At 50.2% G+C, this 16,219-nt stretch overlaps 2 protein-coding genes across 3 annotated transcripts in view; one reads left to right on the forward strand and one right to left on the reverse strand.

Annotated features, from left to right (window-relative positions):
• The window catches only part of FANK1 (fibronectin type III and ankyrin repeat domains 1), a 50,266-nt gene that overhangs the window by 31,180 nt on the left and 2,867 nt on the right, over window positions 1–16,219 (reverse strand). The gene's annotated exons all lie outside the window — the stretch shown is intronic.
• Window positions 14,606–16,219, forward strand: part of DHX32 (DEAH-box helicase 32 (putative)) — a 41,231-nt gene continuing 39,617 nt past the window's right edge. For both annotated transcript variants that reach the window (XM_053923273.1, XM_053923274.2), the window contains exon 1: window positions 14,606–14,744. The gene's annotated coding sequence lies outside the window, so the exon portion shown is untranslated. The remainder of the gene's footprint in view (window positions 14,745–16,219) is intronic.

Here is a 16,219-nt window from a genome sequence, read left to right on the forward strand (position 1 = left end):
GGGTAAAGCCTCCACCTCCAGACGTTGAAATCTCACATCATCTCGGAAGTTTCTGCCGTCCACCCTCCACACACGTGCTCACAAACGTCTCAGTGGAAGCTTATGAAACACTGCGTACAAGCTGACATCGTTCAAGACGACTTCATTGACTACAGCCTTCACTTTTCTCCGTGGCTCTGTGCAGAGTCAGCTGTCTGTCTGTCTGTCCTCCACTGCCCCGAGAGCTCTGGGCTGTTGTCTGCAGCCTGGTGAAACCCCACCCTGGCACCTTTGCCCAGCGTCGGGCTGCTGCTCATCACAGCCTCGTACAACCTCAAACTCAGCGTGTTAAACACTGAACTTACTTTCCCCCCAGAGCAACGCCCTCCAGACCAGGTCTTTGCTGCCGTGGGTAGATCATCCGTCCTCCACGCGCCCAGACTTGAACTCTTGTGACCTCTCTCCTAAACTACTTGTGTTCCCTCCGCTCCCCGGTCCATAGTCACGGACAGAGCTTAGTGATTCTTGCTTCCTTCTTGTAGAAAAGGGCCACGAAATGTGAGCAAATCACGAGTATAAAATCTGCGATGTTCGCCACCACACAAGGCACTGGGACCCGACACCTTCCCTTTGGGTGGGGAATATTCCACAGGCCACTGTCCCCCAGCCCTACCCCAGCTCCGTGGGCTGCCTTTGCTTCTGTCCTGTCCCTGGGAACCCGCCCTCTGGGTGTCTCCCTCTTCCTGGAACTGAGGCCTTCCTCAGCTATGACTGAGGTACAGCTCGTCCGCTCCTCAGTGCAAAACCGGGACAAGCACCCCGGCCCACCCTTCACCTCCCCGTCTGTCAGGGGGACAGACAGACCGACCTAGGCGGTATTCAATCTTATAACTAGAGAATTCACAAAGTTGTTGAGGTTTCAAGGAAAATTAGAAAATATTTTCAACTGAATGAAAATAACATCAACATATCAAAATTTGTCCTTTGAGGGAAATTTATAGCACTAAATGATTATATTCGAAAAGAGGTTATTAAGTCAGTACCTAAACATCCTAAACTTTACGTAGAAAAAGAAGAGCAGAATAAACCCAAACCCAGCAAAAGGAATGCAAAATAATATTGGGTTGGCCAAAAAGCCTGTATGGTGTTTTCCGTAAAATAAAAGACACGTTTTTCATTTTCAACGATAACTTTGTTGATTGGGATATTTTGACTATATCGGCTGTCCCCCGCTATTGGCTTCTAGTGAGCAGAGCCCAGGGGTGCTGCTAAACATCTTCTAAAGCATAAGACAGCCCCACAGCAGAGAATTATTTGGCCAAAATGTCAATAGTACAAGAAATTTCACAAACCGCCTTTGACACATTCAGTCAGTCAGTGCACCTTCTCCGCCCTCACACAGCACAAATCTTTTTTTGTGTTTCAGTTACATTTTTACCTTTCTTGAAATAATAAAGCATAATATGCTGAAAATGTTGCATATTTTCTTCCATCTTCAATATTAAAATGGTTGCCTCAAAATTCACCAATTTTGATAAGTTTTTTTTAATGCACGCTGATTGACAGCTGTCACAATACAGTCTAACAATTGTTTCGAAAGAAGTTAAAGACAACTGGGCACTACCAGAGTCATTGTACAGAAAAAACGTAACAGACTTTTTGGCCAGCCCAATACTATACAAGACACTAAATCAGAAGATTTAAAACAGAAAAATCAATAAAACTCAAATACAGTTCTTTGAAAAAAAAAATCAATAAATTAATAAACCTCTAGTCAGACTGACCAAGAAAAAAGGGAGAAACCCCAAGTTCCAGTGCCGGGAATGAAAGAGAAAACATCACTACAGAATTAGAAAGCTAATGAGGGGTAGCACCAAAAAAAAGATTATGCTTATAAATTCCATGTGTTGAACAGACCAACGATTCCTACAGGAAGCCAGAACGCCACACCAAAATACGCCTCTGACCTGACAATTACTTTGAGTGGAAGAAAATTAAGCAGCGGCAAACGCAGGGAAGCTCTCTGCCTCCCCCGTCTCCTGCCCGGACAAAAGGCAGGACATCAATCCTTCTTTCCCTGGAAGCGGACGCCTACCAGCCGGGAGTTGGCACCGACGAAGCTGCAAACAGCCTCTCCTCCCTGCCCTCCTCCCGGGCTAGAAGCTGCCAACTGCTTCCCTTCCTCTGTCCTTTCTCTACAGTCCACTGCCCTTTGAAGATGCGAATCCATAAGCAGGCTATTCTAAACCACCACTTGGAATGACTTTTCACTGAGTTCTCTCTTCCATCATGGGCACTGCCAAGCTTGATGATGCGTGTTCCTCTCGTTGATCTGATTTTCTGTCAAGGAGCCCCAGCTGAAAACCAAAGATGGGTCAGGAAAGTGTGGCCTCTCCCATAAGACCAAACTCAAGAAGAAACAGACAGCCTGAATACTCCTGTTTCTGTTACAGAACCTGAAACGGCACAACCACTTTGGAAGACAACTGAGCAAATTCTTCTATTTTTTAATTTTAAAGATTTTCTTTACTTATTTTTAGAGAGAGGGGAAGAGAGGGAGAGAGGGAGAGGAACACTGCTGTGTGCGAGAGAAACATCAGTCAGTTGCCTCCTGGATATGCCCTGACTGGGGATCAAACCCATAACCCAGGCACGTGTCCTGACCGGGGATTGAACCGGCGACCCTTCAGTTTGCAGGACGATACCCATCCCACTGAGCCACACCAACCAGGGCGGCAGTTTCTTATGTAAAGTCAAACATACACTGACGGTGTGGTCTGGCAATCCTGCCCCTAGGTATTCACCCAAGTGAAGCAAGCACCTGTGCTCAAACAGAGGTCTGTGAACGCACGTGGAAAATTCATTCAAGGTGCACCGACAAGGGGAAGTTAACTAGGTTGCCCGATGGTGAAGAGAGAAACCACGCTGCATCCACACAATGAGATGCTACTTGGCAATAAAAATTAGAAATGAATGATCGATACACACTGCTATTTACATGCACTCCGCTAAGGAAGTAGCCTTCGAAAAGCTGCAGGCCCCACAATTCAACGCCTATGACATTCTGAGAAATGCCGCAGATTGGCGGTTGCCAGGGGTCGAGGGGGCGGGCTCCCTGCACGGGGAACGGCTGTGGGGCTGTGGGGCTGTCCGCACCACAGAGCTGGACACCAAACGAGGACAGTGGACTTCACAACAACGTCTGATAGTTGCAAACTACAGCCGGCAATACGCAGAAAGGAAAATGTGTTTTGTTTACTCCAGGAATGCTTGATTGAGTTCAACGTGGAAAAAAATTGAGACCATCAATACGTTAGCAGATTAAAGTAGAAAAGAGCAAATGATCGACCCAGATGTATAAAAAGCATTTGATAAAATTCAAAACTCATTCCATAATTTAAAAAAACAAATACTAAGTAAACTAGGAATAGGAGGGAACTTCCTCATTCTGACAAGGGAGACCTACCAGAAATGAAAGGTGTTGTCCTTGACCTGAAATACTGAACCTGAGAAGAAGGAAAAGGTGGCTGCCACCAGCACTCCGGTCAGCGCTGGGCTGCAGGTCCTAGCGAGCGCAATAAGGAAAATAAATAAAAAGCAAAAGAACTGGCAATGAAGAAAAAAAAAACTAATTTAAAAATGATATGATTACATACATTCAAATTCCAAGAAATAGTCAATCAACATAGCAAGTTAGCTACTCATACACCAAACAACTAGAAATTTTAACAAATTATGTAATTTGCAATAGCACCAAAAATGCAATGAACCAAGTAATAAGTCTATAAACTGTGTCTATAAGTCTATAACCATGTCTGTAAACTGTGTAAGACCTTCGTGGAGAAAACCATAATTTTATAGAGAATGCATCAAAGATATAATACACAGGGAGGTAGGCGAAGTGTGTGGATTGGAAGATTCGATTCTGTAAAGTTCTCACCAGAATGACCTACTGATTTACCCCCACTGGGAATCCCAACGATTTCCGTGAAACTTGGTGAGCCGGTTCTAACATGTATGTGTAAATGCAGATGGCCGAGAGCAGCCCCGATCGAGGAGAAGGTGCAGGGAGGTGGACACGAGCGTGTCCTCATTGACAGGTGAGACGACTAGGTGGCCGACACAGTTCCTATGTCCCATTCGGCCAGAACCCCCGCAGCACCACCGAAGAACAACGGGAGGTATGTACACTCATCCCCACATCTATTTTAAAGTAAAAACACCGGCTTTTACAAAATACGTTATAAACTGATTTTTATCAGCACCTAAATATGGGTACCTAAACCCATATTAAGCCTCTTTTTCTTAAAAGAAAGAAAAGAAAAGAAACCCTAACTAAAAAGCACCGCCTAATGTTATACAGCATTGGTGTCTGATAGATTTGAGGCTGGCAAGCAATTTGCAAAACTGTCGCGGTAAATTCCACGCCACGGCTGGCACAGGCACAGCAGTTCCCAGGGGTCCTCCAAGTCAGCAGCAGCCACGGTGGCTGAGCCCAAACTCTGACACATTCTCTATTTATGATCATTGTTTTAACAATGTTTGTCAACCTTACCCATAAATCACACACAGAAACAGAAGTGTTTACGTGGCCTCCTGCCAAAATCAATCCTTCCAGAGTGTTTGCTCTTATTACTGGGACTATCCCAGGAGACAGCAACATTTTTTTTTAGAAAGACTTTTTTTTTACCAAGAAAAACATTATCAGCAAAAAAAATTTTTTTAAACTCCCCTAAATTTCCTATTTAATACAGTGAGTGGATGGTGACAAGCCACAGGGAGTCATCCAGATGCCTCATGAAAACGGCTACAAGGGGACATTCAGTCCAAAGTCACATCTCACTTCTCACTGAGCTACTGCACCATCCCAGCTCTGGGAGACTGTGGGCCAGAAGCATCAAGGTCCAGTCTGTACCATAAAAAATATAACGTCCCAAGAGGAGGAAGGGCAGACACCTGAAGGGTCCCAGCAGAATCCTGGCTAGAGAAATGCGACTTCCACCCGCTGAGGCCAGCCAGGGCCAGCTGGGTGGGTGCACACACCTCAGACTCACTTCACAGCCCCCCGCGTGCCCCACAAGAATCGATTCCGTCTCAACTCCACGGTTCACGGCCCAGAGTGGAAAAGCACAGCCACCCCTAGCTGAGGGGCTGGCTGGTCTTGAGCAGTCCATGTGACCCCAAGTGTGAGAGCGACTCCTGAAGGCCCCCTAGGCCAGTCCCCGGGAGTCAAAGGGGCATTCTTTCTCAGTCTTTTCTCACATTCGCCTGTATCTCACGTCCAACATGAATGGTACTCAAAGTCAGCTCCGCACTGACTCTGCTGTTGGAAACAGTAGCTGATGCCCCGTTCTCATCAATGAGCCAGGATTGAAATCTCTGCAAACCTCGTGACTCGTTTCCTCCTGAAACTCGGAAATGCCTTCCTGCTCCTATTTCTATTTCAGTTACGTGAACACTCAGCCAGCCCCGCCGTCTTTAGCTGCCATCTGAACAGCATGCTTTCGTCTTTCCGTTATCACAATTTCAATTCTATTAGTGATTCTTGAGGTTCTCCCCTGAAATTTCTCCATCTAGAGATGCGTGCGGTAGGGCGGGGTGAGCACAGGATTTAACTTTACAGGGACCTAACTCTGACTCACCAGCTGTGGGACCTTGGATGCAGTTGCCACATCTGTGAACTATGGCTGTGTTCACTACGCACAGTAGTCTTAAAGATTAGTGGAATTGTACATAAGGCACGTAGCATTTAATAGGTGCTCAAATAGCAGATATTTTAAAATATTTTTATTGTGGTAAATATATATATTATATATATATAAAAACAAGATTTACCACTGTAACCATTTTTATGCGTTCAGTTTAGTGGCATTTGGGATATTCGCACGGTTGTGATCCACCAGCACCATCCACTCCAGAACTTCATCCTAAACTAAAACCCTGTTCCCATCCACTCAACATCTCCCCACTTCCCCTCCCCCCGGGCATTGCCGACCACTCCTCTGCTCTCCGTGAACTTGGCCACTCTAGGTAAGTGGTGTCGAAGTAAATCTCTAGGCCCATGATGGAGCCAGGGGCTCCATGCTCCGCATGAGCAGAGCCAGCCCCCAGACGCCAAGCCAACTCTGGGCTCGGCATTTATTTCCTTGTTTCTTGACTTTTCTAAATACGGTGAAATACATATGCACTCCCAGCCAGTCGCACCCTGCCTCTGCGTTGCGGCTTCTGGCACTCTAGAAAACCGGCTCCCTGCAGAAGGGCGCTCGCCCAGTCCCTGGATTGTTTTCTCTTGAGTACGGGACATCAAGCTCCTTTCCAAATTGTTTTGTCTTTTCACAGTGGAATCGTAAGGCATTTGTCTCTTTGTGACTGGCTCGTTTCACTTGGCAGAACGTCTCCAAGTCTCATCCGTGTTGTGGCCCGTGTCAGGATTCCCTGCCTCTCTAAGGTTGAACGGCATTCCAGTGCACGTGTCCACCACACGGTGTATTACAGGTCCTATCAACGGACACCTTTCGGCTGCTGTGAATAATGCCGATGGCAAGTGTTGGAACTACAGAGATTTTTAGGCCAAATGTACACATCAGGCAATCAAAATGATTTGTTCCCAGCCCACCCAAAGGTTCTCTTTTTAGAATATCTGTAAACCCATGTGAAGGAATGCTGATAGCTCCTCCTTTCCATTGCTGGAATTCCTCTTTCCCCTCTCGTTACATCTCCATACCCACAGGAGCAAAATAGGTTAATTAAACTATGGGGAAAGAAACAAACTGTTAATCACAAACTGTTATTACAAGCTGTCAAGTAGATACACAGAGCGATCTAGACTTTGAAAATGCCCATCGGTTGCAAGTCGGAGGGAACAACTGAGCTTCAGTGGGCAACGTCTGCGGCGTTCCGATCACACCCTTGGGTCTTCTGGTCATGCTCGGCTCCCCCTTGCCCCGACTTCACAACGATTGAATTTGGAACAGGCTCCTGGACATACGAGTGACTCTTCCCGGTCTCTGGATGCATGAATGAATCTGTCCTTGGAGGGACAGCCCTACCCCCACAAGGCAAAGCCACTCCTGTGTCGTTTTCAGGTTGGATTCTCCTGGACCTCTTCCCGATAGAGCAGCCTCTCCCAGTCCTCCCACCTCCCCCAATCCCCCCCCCCCCCAGGAGGTGACAACTGCTTCCTGCCTCCCGCTCTCAGACCAGACGCCAGCTCACTGCTGCAGGCCTACATCACTTCACCTCGGGCCCAACCCAACCCAGAGCTCACACACCACCTTCTGATCAGACCCTCAGGAAGTGGAAGTAGGCCCACCAGAGACAGAAGGACCCGGGCTTCAGACCATGTGCTTTCCATGGGGGCAACACCCCCAGGTCAGTTCTGGGAGCTGGGGGAAGGGAGGGGAAGATCTTACATACTACAATGGCCCTTCGTGGCCTTCTGAAGTTCAGCAGTACCTGACAGAAGTCTTATTCCATGTATTTAGTTTCTCTTCTAGGGAGGGTTCATTTCTCTGCTTGGGGGACACTGATGGAAATGGGTTAGGAATTGCTGCCTTGGGTCAAGCCTCCTTATCCACATCACTCGAGGCTCCTCCCCTTCACGTTTCCAATCCTGCCCACGTTTTCTGGTCTCCGTTTATGATTCAACCAATACTTGAGTGCCTACTAAGCGTCCACACCGCAAACACACTGGTGATGCAGTGAGAGCAGGCAGGGTGGCCTTGCCCCTGGGGGTCAGCCCAGCTGAGGCAGAGGGCACGATATGGGAGTGACCACAGAAAGACAGATCACGGAGGCTTGGTAAAAGGTATAAAATCAGATGCACAATGGAGCTTTGGAAATGGAAAAACAGGAATGCAAATTTAGAACGCGGCACCCCGAAGACTGAGGACCGTCACACGTGCCCTATGTTGGGGAAAACAGCTCCTGCTCACAGGAAGCTGCTGTCCTGGCAGAAGGAGTGGTGTCCCACATGGCGATGGCTGTTCAGGGAGTTTAGAGTTTAGAAACAACAGTCCCAGGGGCTGTTTCTAAAGGGGCACCCTCTGATCTCCTGGCAGTGACGGCAGGGCCCGGTGCTGGCGTCTGCTTCACCAACTCGCCCTCCTGTGGTGGGCTGCTGACAACTCAAGTCAGGTGTCCTGCTGAGCCAGCGTCGGTCACGGGGTGGACCGGCTCTCCATCGGGGGAGGAGGCAGCGTGGCAGGTCTGCCTTCACATCACCTGTTCGGCTTCTACCTCTGGGAAGCTGGCCAGTCCTGTCCACGGTCACCCGCTCACAACAGCAAGGGGCGCGTGCTTCTCTTAAAAGGCCTCCCTCTTTCGGGTCCTCTTCCCTGTCCAGGAAACAAAGAGTTTTGATAACTGGGCTCGCTGTCAACAGACTTCTTTGGTTTGGTTTCGTGTTTCCGCGATTTATTGCACTGAATTCATTAACTTCCGTGGCTTCTTGGACGTTCTGAGAACTCTGTGTCCGTACTCTAATGCTGGTTTGCATGGAAGCTGAACACTGCATATTAAATAAAAGAAAATATTTAGCTAACAGCTCGAGTGATTAACCAGGGTATTTCTCAGATCAGAACCACTACAACTCTTTATTAAATTTCAAACCGACTAGGCTGCGTTATTATCGAAAGCAACCTAATTTAAGTCTCCAGTGTTTTTAAGAAGGTGATAGCTTCCTCTTTCCCTGCTATCAGGGTTTTCAGTTCTGAAAGCAAATAAAGGTGTGGGCCGTGCAAACAATAGAAAACAGAAGGAGCAGCGGTGGGCAGATCCAGAGCTACAGGAAGAGGAAGAAGGCGGAAGAAGTTTACATTTGCCTCCCTTTCCAATGGAAAAGCACTTCCAGTCCAGCCTCTGGCGCAGCTGTGGGTGCTTAGGACATGACAAACAGGTTTTAGCTCAAGTGCAAATAATCGTAAGGGTCGAGGCCTGGAGGGGCCTGGGTTCTGTCGGCCTCTCTCAGAAAGGTCTGTGGTAGAGGCAGGGGCGCACGGGCTGGGCGTGGCCTTAAATCCACTGCTCATCAGAAATGATCAGGACGTTGCCAGGCAACCAGGTGTTAGCTATTCACTCATCAATGATGGCCGTTAGGATGTTTTCATCCAAAACAAAGGAAAACATTTTGTTTCCATAAACGGAAGTTGGATAAAATGGATTCTACATCACGTTTTTTGTCCACAAACTACTGTAAAACAAATGCCTTTGGATACACGATTTCCTTTTACCCTTCAGGAGAGAGAACCTGCTCTACACCAGGTATGAGGGAGGACAAGGGGCCAGCAATGACGTAAGGTAAAACAGAAATGGGGACCGGGTCTGACCGCTGAGGAAGATCCTAACGAGCTGTGCAGACGAGGGGGGCTCTATAATTAGGCTGCGGGAGGAGCGAGGGTTTTCCACTACACAATAGTAAAAATGCCAAAGTTTCATGACACGTGTGGTTTGGGGGCTGTGGAAAGCAGATTTTTAAAAGATTTTATTTGTTTATTCGTAGAGGGGGAGGGAAGGAGAAAGAGAGGGAGAGAAACACCCATATCAAACTGGCAACCCTTCACTCAACACTGTGACGCCCAACCCACCGAGCCACACCAGTCAGGGCGGAACACAGAGTTAACAGTTGCCAAAACTGACCCTGGCCCTGGGCAGTTCCACATCTAGACTTCTACCTGCACACACACTCCCACAACGGCAGAGGCTCAGACACACAAGGTTATGTGACGCGGGTCTGCTTGTAATTGCTGGTACCCGGAGCCGAACTGGCTCCCTGAGGCTGCTGTGACCCACACCCACAACAAGCAAGGTGGCGTGGGCCAACAGAGACTTACTACCTTGCAGTTGCGGCGGTCAGAGGTCCGAAACGGGTCTGGCCCAGCTAAAGCAAGAGCCTGTTCTTCCTGCGGGCTCTAGGGAAGAGGCCAATTCCAAGTCGAGGCTCCCCGTGGTCCCTGGTTCCTGACCCGTGTCCCTCCGACCCCCGCTGCCACCTTCCTGTCATCTTACTGACTCCGACTCTCCTGCCTTCCTCTTATGAGGACCCTCGACCCATCACTGGGCCCACCTGGGTAACCCAGGCCCATCTCCCCACTCTACCATCCCTAATCACGGCGCAAAGCCCCTCAGCCGTGGCAGGTGACACACTCACAGGTGCTGGGGATTAGCACGTGGACACCTTTCCGCCGGCCGATGGAGACGGCGAGAGCGTGGAGACAAACTGGAGGTCCATCCCCAGGAGACGGGGGAAATGAACCGTGGTGAATCTGCACAATAGAACACCGTACCGCAGGAGAAGGCTCACTGTGGGCTGAACAGAAAGCCCTCCCAGAGGCCATGCGAGGCAAGACGAGGGAAGGGCAGGAGAGAGAAGAACGCGGCGCACGGCTGACTCTCGAACGGGCCCACTTTATACAGGGATTTTCCTAAACTGACCTGCAGGGCTCAGTCCCGTGCTGCTCAAGGGCCACCTGCATGGCCGGACGTCCACACGTGCAGGGGGCCGACTGTGGTTATACGTGAACTTCTGAGTGGGAGGGAGGGTCGGCACCCCAACCCCTGCTTTGTTCAAGGTCAGCTGCGGAAAATGTGCTTGCATGTACGATGTTTAAACTGCTTCTGAGTCATACAAGGGCAGGAACTGGCTGGCGGTGAAACCAGAATGAGACTTTTCATTACATACTCATAATTCCCGATTTTTCAAAACCCGTAACTCTATTACTATCCAAACAGCGCAATAATAAAGTCTAGGGAGAGCGGGAGGACACAGCGTGCACGGGGAGTTCTGGAGGGCAGAGACCAGTGCAGCGGGCTGGGGTCAGGCAGGCCGGGCGTTACTGTGACGACGGACACAGACAGCGTCTGGTTCCGAGGCTGCGTGACAATTACCCCACAATTCAGTGGCTTAAAGCGACAAATAGCGATGATCTCGCAGTTTCTGAGCGTCAGGAATCCAGGAATGGCTTAGCTGGCGGGTCTGGCTCGGAGCTTCCCGGGAGCTTGCGGTCAGATTGGGCGCCAGGGCTGCCATTAGCCCAAGGCCCACCTGGGGCGGGAGCACCCGCCTGCAAGCTCGCCCACGGGGCTATTCGCTCCTCATCACGCGGGCCATCCCGTAGGGCGCTTGAGTGTGTTCATGACGTGGAAATTCGTGGGTGATCCGAAAAACATAGAGAATGTGGGAGAGAGGGAGGGAGAGAGACTGAAGACCAGCCCAAGGCAGGGGCCCCGGCCCTTTATTACCTAATCTCAGAAGTGACACGTTGTGTCTGCCACACGCCATTGGCCACGCAGACCAGCCCTGGTACAGTGAGGCACGGCACGAAGGTGAGGAACCCGGGGGCATGCCGGGTCACCAGGGCCCATTGTGGCAGCTGGCTGCCACAGACATGGGGGTGGGGGAGCTTGGAGGGTGGGGCCCTGGTCAGCGAGCACGAGGGAAGGAACACAAAGGGGAGTGAGTGCAGCTGGGGTGGAAGGCAGAGGGAAGATGGGCCCATAGAGTCGTGAGTGCCCTGGGAAGCAGTGAACGTGGAAACACGCAGCGTGGGACACGGCCCTGGGGACCGAGCCACCGCTTCCTGCCTTGCCACGTGGCAACCCGTGCTCCTGACCTAGAGCCAAAAAATATTCTCATCCCACCGGGCAATCTCCCCAGCTGTTGGGCCCCCCTCTGCCAGGAGAGGGTTTCTGAGAGAAGAGGGGCATGTTTTCACGTCCACACCACCTGCCACCCGCCCCCCACTCCACTAATGGTGTGAAGCTGTGACTTAACCGGAGGTGGCCGGCTCCGGCAGCGCTGGTCTGGCAGCCTGGACAGACTCGTTTTCTTCTTCTTCACAGATTCCCCGACTCTTAACTGCATTTTCTCCGCAAAATTAGTCTCTCCTATTTCAAAATATTACGCAGAACTGACATCCTCTGCCCCCTGATAGGAAGGAACATGACCTCATCGGTGTGACATGACATTCCTGTAAGATACTTGACTTAAAATATCATGAGCAACACCCCAGCTGGTGTGGCTCAGTGGTTGAGCGCCAGCCTGCAAATCCAAGGTTTGCTGGTTCAAATCCCAGCCTAGGGCACGTGCCTGGGTTGCAGGCCAGGTCCCCACACGTTGGTGTTTCTCTCTCTCTCCTTCTCCCTTCTCCTCTCTAAAATCTTTAAAAATATATATTGAGGAACAATGACACAAATCCAGAACTTAGACAGTTGGCTTGGCTGCTTCAAAAATGAGTGTCATGAAAGAAAATACGTGTGTGTGTATGTGTGTGTGTGTGTATGAGACTGCCCGAGCCTTAAGGGGACTAAAGGAGTATGACAATTAAGTGCAGAGTGCAGTCCCGGATTAGGTCCTAGTTATCTAAAAAGGAAAAAAAACAGCCTTTATTCAGACCACCGGGAACGTGAGTGGGGACTACAGATGACATAATATTGGTGTGTTAGGTCCATGGTACCCTGGTTACAGGGGACAGTGTCCCAGTTTGTAGCAGAAACGTGCTGACGTGTTCAGGACTGAAGTGGAGTGATGCACAACCACTTTCAAACGGCTCAGCGAGAATGTGTGGGTGTGGGTGTGTGTCGGGGAGGGGGAGTGAGGGAGGAAGCGAGCACATGAGAACGAGAGTGGGAGAGGATCGAGTGTGGCAAACTGAAGAGCAGGTAAGTGTTCACTGCACGACGCTTCAGGCTATTCTACAGCTCTGACGTTTTCAAAATAAGAAGTACAGATATATGTACATGTATGTATATGTATGTGTGTGTGTATATGCCATATATATGGAGCGCAAGATAAGACATAATAATCCCATAGATACTGTGCAGAAATGGGCCAGCACCAGTCTTGGATAGAAACTGCTACCCCTTTAAACGATCTAAACAGCCCACCTCAAGCTCACAGCGGGGAGCGCTGACCCTAACACACACTGTCATTCCAAGTCCCTGAGCCTCAGACGGCGGGCGTAGGCCTTCTTGTTTCTCAGCCCATCAGGACAGGCGATGCAGAACCTTCCAGGGGGCAGAAACACTCCAAGTGTTCACAGTCTGAATTTCACTGGAATCAGTCACTGAGCTCAGCTGTCCTCACCCTCATGCTTGCAATAAACTGGAGAGTTTTGTCTTGAACTTTGTCATATTTGGTCCTTGATGGGGAAGGGGACGGAGGTGGCCTCCTGCCCACTGTGTTAACAGCAAGTGCTCCGGGTGCGCTGGAGTGGGTGTGGCCGTTTCTCCCGCGGGAGACCAGGCCGCCAGGGCTCTGACTCCTGTGCAGCCACATTCCACAGGAGAGCGAGCTGCAAGTTCTGTTCCTCGTACGGACCCTGAAGTGGCAATTCCGGGGCTGCTTCGTGTCCCTTGGATCTCTCCCTGTCCGGCTACACTGTTCATGTTCATCTGTGCAAGAGACGCCTCAAAGCTCAGAGGACGAGGAAGCAGGTACAAGCAGGTACATGGGATTTCCTAAAGAACGCTGTTGCGATCATTTTACTCCGAGAAACGGGAAAGCAAAGGCCCTGATGAATAACCCTGGGGTCAGATACTGAGTATCTCTAGGTCTGAGACACTCTCGATAGAAGAATAAGAGGTACTTTTCTACTGGTCAGCAAGACCTGGCTGCAACACCGCTCCGATTTTTAGCAATTCTCATCTCCGTCACCTTGCAAGGTAAAGCAGTCAGTCACAAAAAGTAGGTCCCCAGTTCCCTGAATGGATCTTAGAACTAACTCAATTAAGCCAGCCCCAGCTTCTGCTGTGTCCATGATGAGGGGATGGGTCAGGGAAGAAGAGGCCTCCCCCTAACGGACCACAGCAACAGGGTGAAGAGCCGCGCATGTGTTTTGGATCTGCTGTGGCTCTGCCGCAGTTCCTGCCTTGTTTGGCGGATGGTGCCCCCTGATGCAAAACCTCTGAATGTTGTGGACACACCTCCCCTCCATCCTTCCCCTGGGGGGTGGGCCTCTGACACAGCTGGCTTCATAAGAACCCTCCCCTTAGATTTTAGAATTAAGAAAGAAAATTCAGTGTCTCCTTGGGTAGTTGAAACTGATGACACACAATTGGGAGCTACTGGTAACCTTATTCCAAAATGCAGGCAGAGTAGAGAAGAAGCCAGTCCACAGGGAGGAAAGAAGGCCACCAGGCAGTAAACGGAGAGCAAAGTTTCTAAGGGAAGGCGATGTGCTAGAGATGTCTCGTAGGGCTGACAGGTGGGGGCTGGGGGGCAGTGAGCACGTTCAAGGCAGAGACAAGGAAGCAGGAGGGTGGGAGAATGAGAGGACCCTGAAGAGAAGACAGGGCTGGGGAGGTCCCCGCGCCTCTGGAAGGGGTCAGGGCACAGCTAGAGGAACTGGCACCTGGAGTCTGAGAAAGGACTGCCCCCAGCATGCAGGCAGGAGGGTGCTGAGGGTGATAAGCACCTCCAGGGAGGCCCTGGCTTGCCTCCCAGCCCTGCGGGCACGGACATGCACAGAACACTGGTGTGAGTTGTTTACTGGTAACGATCTGCACCACCTTCTGTCCTGGGTGAGTCACTCGGGCTATTCTTGGGTGATGCTGGAATGCATACCCCTCCCGTGATCTGATTGGCCAGTAGGTCAGGGAGGGGCCTGGGCGAGACTGGGCAGTGCTTCCTCTTCCTGTCAGGAGTGGTCAAACCCAAGGCATCGGGAGATGTGGTCGGGGGTGATGCTGGGGTGAACCTGAGCTCCGGTGAGACACGGCGGCCACTTCAAGTCATTTTGCCCCTTCCTTGCCTGGCTGAGCACCCGGAGGTCAGGAATGCGATGAATTTCAGTATTTTGATGGGGATTTTAAACTACAGCTATTTCTTTAAAAGGTGTCACTGTGGACTTGTTTGTTTTTAGTTTTAGTTTTAAGCTTGATTTATGTAAGCATTTATTTCTTAATGGTAATGTTTATATTATAACCTAACTGATATTCTTTAGAGGCTCAGACTACTTGAAAAGCAATCGCTACACAGACTTTTAAAAACGTCCTGGGTTTAAGTAACTCATTACGCAAATTGTATTAGTCTCTCAGGTATCGGCACACAGGCGCCCACACTAGTGCCAACACTTTGTTGGGTCTACGGTCTGGCAGTACTTGGTCCCCAAATAAGACTGCTTGCCTATTTCCTTTATCCTCCTGGATAGAATGAGGTTCTTCAAATACTTCATTTAGTCTAGTAAAGAAAAAGGAATGCCATATTGGCGATCCACCTGACATTGAGAAGCACCCAATTTAAACGAACTTGACCTGAATGAAGCCTGCTCCACAAGAGCATTCACATCTCACTGGTGCACAGCCCCTTCTACCATAGAGTAAAACGGCTTTCTTCTTAAAGCACACCGCGAGACTCCTAAGAAAATAACGTGAGGGGAAGTAGCCAGCTGTTAACAGTGACGCATCCACTCAGAGAATTAGTTGGGAGCTAGCTACTGGTAACCTTATGCCTGCCCAGAGCTCACTCCAAGTCAGGCACGAGGGACAAAATAGATTTGTTTTAATTCACCAAAGAATTGCAAGCTGTGATCATGGCTAGGGAGAGACAAGAGCAGAGCCAGGAAGGGGCACTACCTCCTTTAGGGAGTCAGGGAAGGAAGGACTCAGGGAGGAGATGACATGTAAGCCAAGACCAGAGGGCGCTGAGTCGGACCTGCCAGGGCGGGAGGGAAAGTGCCCCAGGCAGAAGGGAAAATTGCGCAGGGTCCTGAAAGGAGTGTGATGTGTTTAAGGAACTCAAAGACCAAAATGCCTTGCGCAGAGTGTAGCCAAGATCACATATGGGTTGAGTTTGAAGAGGATCCTAAGAACCTGGAGGGTTTGGGCAGGGGAGAAACCTGATTTGATGTGCATTCCAACAGGGTGATGCTCTCTGGCTTCCTGGTGCAGGACCGATGGGGGCGGGGAGAGGAAAACAGAAATCCACGGACCCTGAGACCGTGGCTGGCAGGACGGAGATTACAGTAGGGAGTGAGGAAAGGGGCGTGTTTGGTTGTGTGTTGAAGGGGGAGTAACCGGCCTGCCGGTGGGCGGAGCCAGTGGGGCAGGTGCTGAGTGAAAAGGCAGCTAAGCGAGCCACTGACTTCTGGCGGCAGCCACTGGGAACGGGGAGAAATCCCCGTTCACAGTGGAGGAAGGCCAGTGGAAGACCAGTGTGGGGAGAGAAGTCCCGCCCCCTTTGCGTGCCCGCCTGAGCCTCCTCGCCGCAGGGCTAACTTAGCTCTCCACACTGTATTCCTCTCCT

The sequence above is a fragment of the Desmodus rotundus genome, chromosome 4 (assembly GCF_022682495.2).
Source record: "Desmodus rotundus isolate HL8 chromosome 4, HLdesRot8A.1, whole genome shotgun sequence".
Lineage (NCBI taxonomy): Eukaryota > Metazoa > Chordata > Mammalia > Chiroptera > Phyllostomidae > Desmodus > Desmodus rotundus.